Genomic DNA, 6000 nt, shown 5'->3' with positions numbered 1-6000 from the left:
TGCTGACAGGGCCAGGAGGATGCTTCTGGCTCAGTGGTGGGCAAGGCAAGGTGGCTCCTGGTTATGTCCTAGCAGCAGAGCACCCCTGTGTCTTCTAGGTCTGCTACTCATCACCTGCCTTCCCCTCATCCCTCCAGGAAATGACCTAGAAAGACACAGGGAAGAGAGAGCTCTGGTGTTATTTATTACTGCTTCTGGTAGGATCCAGGGGAGGGCACAGGGGAAGACTGCGAACGTTGGGACTGAATGAACTTTGATTAGGGGAGGCGAAAAGAATGGCCCTCAAATAGGCCCCCAGCACGAGGGGCAAGTGCTGCTCACGGGGGTAGAGGCCAGGCCCTGGTGGGATGAACTGCTGCATGACCACCTTTATCAGTAGACCCTCTCCCTTGGCCCAGCACAGGCCTGGCCTGGATCCCAAGAAACTAGGGCATGGAGACCTCATGGGGCCCATCCTTACCTGACTTGTCTTAGGATTGGGGTGCTGCTAAGTGCAGAGCCTCTGTCTACTGTCCTGTGTGCTGTTGGCAGTACCCCAGCACATCACCCTGGCTTCATCACCCCGGAAAGGAGCAGGCTCATGTGCAAAGCTTGTGGTGGGATTCATCATGACCTAGTCAAGGAATCGAAAGAAGGTCAGTGAGGCCGAAGTGGACAGAAAGAGAGGTGCATGGGTCCAGAAGAGCCTGAAGAAGAAAGAGGTCAGAACCCGCAAGGCCTTTGAGGATTTGAGTCTTTATCCTAAGATCAATGGAAAGCCATTGATGAGTTTTAAGCAAAGTGACAGGACCTAAATTGCAGTTTAAGAAGATCACACTGAGTGCTGTATGGAGAACACGTTGAAGAGTGGCAAGAGTGGAGATGGATGACCATTGTTGGCTATTTTAGAAGTCCAAGAGAAAGACAATGGTGGCTTGGAGGCAATGTTGGAGATGGAAAAAAACTGAGAGAGAGTAAAGAGGTAAAATTATAGGTATTGACTATGATTGAATCGGGGAAGTGAGGAAGAGAAAATTTTCAAGGATTTGAATTCAGGTCTGTTAGTCTCCAAAGACTGTACTTTTAATCACTACTCTTAAGCACTTGGGTTTTCAGGTTTAAGTTCAGCTGTATATAACCAGAAACAGCGAATAGCAATAGTTTAAATAAGATAAAACTTTATTTTTAACTCACATTTAAAAAGCCTGAAGATGGTCAATCCACGACTAGTTCAGGGTTCTGCCATGTCAAGCACACAGGCGTCTTCTATTTTCTTGCTTTGCCTTCCTTAGCGCAGAGTCACCACCTCCTGGTCCAAAACTGTCACCTTGAGCTCAGCCATTGCATCTGCATTCCAGCTAGCAGAAGAGGGGAAGAGGAAAAGAGACATGTCTCCTCCCTTTGAGGGTATTTCTTGGAAGTCACATGCCAAACTTCTGATTACCTCTCATTTACCAGAACTTAGTCAATGGATATACTTATCTGCATAGGAAGCTGAGAATTCTCCCCTTTATGAAGTACCAGCTTAAAACCAAGGGTTCACTTACTTAGAAGGAAGAATAGATGTCAGGGTACAACTAGCAGTCTCAACTATAACCACTAGTCCTGAGTCTGTGCAATGCCCAATGACACGCTAAATGATGAAAAGTCAGAAGCAGAGACTCAAATATAATGAAATAAATTTCTCTATAAAATTGAGACATAAAATGTCTCAATTTTATGCATATTTTGAGGTTCCGTTTTTGTATAGCCGTTAGACTGTTTACTAGGTTAAAAATACCCACTTGAATATAACATGGTGCAGCCACTGTGGAAAACAGTTTGGCAGTCCCTCAAAAACTTAAACATAGAGTTACCATATGATCTTACAATTCCTCTCTTAGGTATATACCCCAAAGAACTAAAAATATATGTTCATGCAAAAATGTGTAAACACACACACATTCATGGCAACATTATGCAGAGTAGCCAGAAAGTGGAAACAGCCTAAATGCCCATCAGCCGATAAATGGGTAAATAAAATGTGGTATATCCATACAATGAAATATTATTCAACAGTAAAAAGGAATGAAGTACGGATATATGATAGAACATGATGAACTTTGAAAACATTATGCTTAGTGAAAGAAGCCAAATAAAAAAGGACACACTGTATGATTCCGTTTCTATGAAATGTCCAGAATCGGCAAAGCCATAGAGATAGACAGTAGATTAGCGGTTGTCAGGAAATGGGAAGAACAAATAAGTCGTATTTTTGGAGTGATGAAATTGTTCTAGAGCTAGATAAGGGTGATGGTTGCACAGAATACTGAGTACAATAAAAAAGACGATAAAGGTTGTACACTTTAAAGGGATTAAGTTTATCACATGATATTGCTTCTATGTGGAATCTGAAAAAATAATACAAATGAAATTATTTACAAAACCAAAATAGAGTCACATAACAAACTTACGGTTACCGGTGGGGGTCGGGGGGAGGGATAAACTGGGAGGTTGGGACTGACATATACACACTACTATATATAAAATAGATAACTAATAAGGACCTACCGTATAGCACAGGGAACTCTACTCAATACTCCGTAGTGGCCTATATGGGAAAAGAATCTAAAAAAGAGTGGTTATATGTATATGTATAACTGAGTCACTTTGCTGTACGCCTGAAACTAACACAACATTGTAGATCAACTATACTCCAATAAAAATTTATTTAAAAAAGGATGAATCTTCTGTTATAAGAAATACACCTCAGTTTTTTAAAAAACCTCCATCTTTAGTTCCACGTGTAGTTCTTTTTTTTAAACCTCCTCCCAAATCCCATAAATATATATTTCTTGGTTAAATCTAATTAAATAACACTCTAATTCTGGCTTTGATCCACGTCGTCAGGATAACTTTAGCTATAGGAAGCCAGGCATTTATGTTTTTGCCTGGATTTGGAAGTCTTCCTAAGGATGCCCATCACCCCACATCACTGCAGTGCTTCTGCGTAAAAGTTATCTAGGGCTGAGTAGCAAATCACATCACAACTCAGCCGCTTAAGACAACAGACTTTGGCTGTATCAGAGCTTCTAGGGGTCAGGAATCTGGGAGCAGAGCTGGGGGGTTCTGGCTCATATTTTCTTGTAGGGTTTCTGTCAAGCTGTCTGTCAGCCAGGGCAGCAGTCCCTGGACCCATGACTACGGCTGCAGGACACGCTTTGAAGCGCCCTCCAGTGGCCGTTGGGCAGTGGACTTCAGTTCCTCACCATGAGACTCTTCACGGGGCTACTCTCAACAGAGCTTCCTCCCAGAGTGAGTGATGAGAGAGAAAGAGAAATGCCAGCTGCTGTGTCTTTTTAACCTAATCTGAGACGTGACACCCGTCACTTCTGCCATATTCCACTGGGCCAAAGACCAAGCTAGCAGAGTGTGGGCGGGCACTGCACAAGGGTGTGAACACCAGGACGCAGGATCACTAGGGCCATCTGGGGGGCTGGCTGCTCTGGGGAGGCAGCAGCTTTCAGACTGTACGAACCCCAAACTCAGAAACTCAGTGACACTTCCCGAAGTGCCGTCACTCAGCTAGACAGAGACCCCACTTGAGTGCTGTAAGGTGAAGGCTCCAGTTCAGCAGGAGTGACACCCAGGGGTCCAGTTGTTAGTGCTGCTGCTGTGGGGGCTGCCCCGGGGGCAAAGCGTGCCAGACCCGGCATGAGGCGTCCCTGAATCCACTCTGCGAGCTCCTCCCTCCGTGAGCTTGGACAGGCCGCTGTCCCACTCCAGGCCTCTGCCTCCTGATTTGTAAAAGAGACAGTATGATTAGGCCAGTGTTTTTCAATCTGCGATCTCTGGGCCCCCAGGAATCCAAGAAGGTACTGCCAGGTGAAGCTCTGGTTTGATCAGGCCCCATGTAAGAGTTCATTTGGTAAAAAAATAAATAAATAAAAGTATAATGAAAGGAACACAGGTAAAAAAAGAACGAAGTCGTCTTGAAAGCCACCGTACTCTATGATGTTTGAGCCCCCTGTGCCTTCACTTTTTTTTTTTTAACATCTTTATTGGAGTATAATTGCTTTACAATGGTGTGTTAGTTTCTGCTTTATAACAAAGTGAATCAGTTATACATTTACATATGTTCCGCTATCTCTTCCCTCTTGGGTCTCCCTCCCTCCCACCCTCCCTATCCCACCCCTCTAGGTGGTCACAAACCACCGAGCTGATCTCCCTGTGCTATGCAGCTGCTTCCCACTAGCTATCTATTTTACGTTTGGTAGTGTATATATGTCCATGCCACTCTCTCACTTCGTCCCAGCTTACCCTTCCCCCTCCCCATATCCTCAAGTCCATTCTCTAGTAGGTCTGTGTCTTTTGAATGTCCTGATCTCTCAGCAAATCCTTCACTACAGGATCACCCTCAGTCACGCTAAAGGTATGCAAAGAATGTGCAGTTATGTTCCATCCCGGAGTTGGCTAGCCAGAGGGAAATTGCCCTTGTATCAGATGTCACAGTAATTGTCATTCAGTCGTTTTCTTGTTGTCTGGAGGGGGAGTAATCATAAGGAAAGGGCGGTGTCGGCAGTGTTGAGAAGGGGCCAACATATCTGCATGGAAAGAGAAAGGTCAGTCATGGAAGTTGGAAGCCCGAGCACCGGAAGGAGCACAGGGGGAGAGCGCCGGGTTGAGAAAGGGCTGCACCTGGAGTCCTCTGAGCTCTGCTCTCCTCACTGTGATCACCTCAAGCGTGGCCAAGATGAGCAAATGAAGTCGTGGCTCACTCGGAAAGTGTATAAACAGGTAGTGCCCCAGCTGAGGGAGGCTGTAATACGATAGGGGTGGTGGTGCCGCAGGGGAGAGGGCAGGAGGGTCCCCTGGAATGGTGGCAGCCTCCACCCACTCCCTTTCCACACGGGAATGCAGGCTCAGGGTTGCAGATCTTCACATTTTCCAGGAGAAGCCAGAAATCCAGGTTTTCATGTGAAATTTTCCAATTTTAAAACTTGCCAAACAAAACTTATCACTGCACCAGACCTGATCCATTGGTCCAGTTTGCGACCCCTGAATTCCAAATGAGTGACTCCATTTTAATTAAAAACACCAGGAAAATTGGATTAAATTTTCCGTTCTCCTTCTGAGAATTTGGAGGCACATTATTCAACTACCAAGTCCCTACTGTGTGCCAGGCACAGAGAGGATTCTAGAATGTTCTCATTTTCTCATCACCTCTCTGACCACAGAGCCCACTTTCTCCCTTGTTCCATCTGTGGCAGGAAGGGGGACCCCTTCCAGGACCCGAGAGTGGGCTCTCGTCTAACACTCGGAAATGAATTGTCCGGGGAGACACACGTGCTGACAAAGCAGGAGACTTTACTGGGAAGGGGCGCCCGGGAGGAGGGGAGGAGGGAAAGGGAACCCAGGAGGACTGCTCTGCCACGTGGCTCGCCGTCTCGGGTTTTATGGTGATGGGGTTAGTTTCCGGGTTGTCTCTGGCAAATCATTCTGACTCGGGGTCCTTCCTGGTGGCGCGCGCACATCGCTCAGCCAAGATGGATTCTAGCGAGGAGGATTCTGGGAGGTTGGTAGGACACATGGACTGGTGTCTCCTCTCTCCTTTGACCTTTCCTGAATTCTTCTGGTTGGTGGTAGCTTTTTAGTTCCACGTTCCTTACCAGGAACTCCTGTTGTAAGAGAATTCATGCAAGTGGTTAATATCGGGGCTAGCCAGGGAGCGTGGTTTCAGTCAGTGGCTCCCCTAACACATCCATTAAGTTTTCCAAACGTGGGAAAGTGGGAAAAATAGAAATAGAAGGGAAGGAGAATCGAAGCCTGGAAGAAAAATTTGGCCAATGTCTCATTCCACAAGCGGGGGTAAAATTATGCCCCCCAAATCACCATCTTTGTTCCCTCAGAAACTAGCCCAGCGCTCATTACGTATTTATCGAAAGACTCAATAATGATTATAGCATACATCGATGGATCACCCACCGTGTGCCTGCCCAGTGGGGGCATTATCGTATTACCATGCATTTTATTCCTCATAAC

General features: G+C 46.0%; 1 pseudogene; it reads left to right on the top strand.

The window, feature by feature from the left end:
• Positions 1-4587: 4587 nt before the first annotated feature.
• Positions 4588-6000, top strand: part of LOC111179881 (small ribosomal subunit protein uS2 pseudogene) — a 43095-nt pseudogene continuing 41682 nt past the window's right edge.

Source organism: Delphinapterus leucas, chromosome 1 (genome assembly GCF_059928025.1).
Source record: "Delphinapterus leucas isolate spDelLeu-1000000601 "Yukka" chromosome 1, BTC_Dleu_Yukka2, whole genome shotgun sequence".
In the NCBI taxonomy this organism is placed as follows: Eukaryota; Metazoa; Chordata; class Mammalia; order Artiodactyla; family Monodontidae; genus Delphinapterus; species Delphinapterus leucas.
Note: the sequence above shows the minus strand (reverse complement) of the source record. Positions and strands in the feature narration are given on the sequence as shown.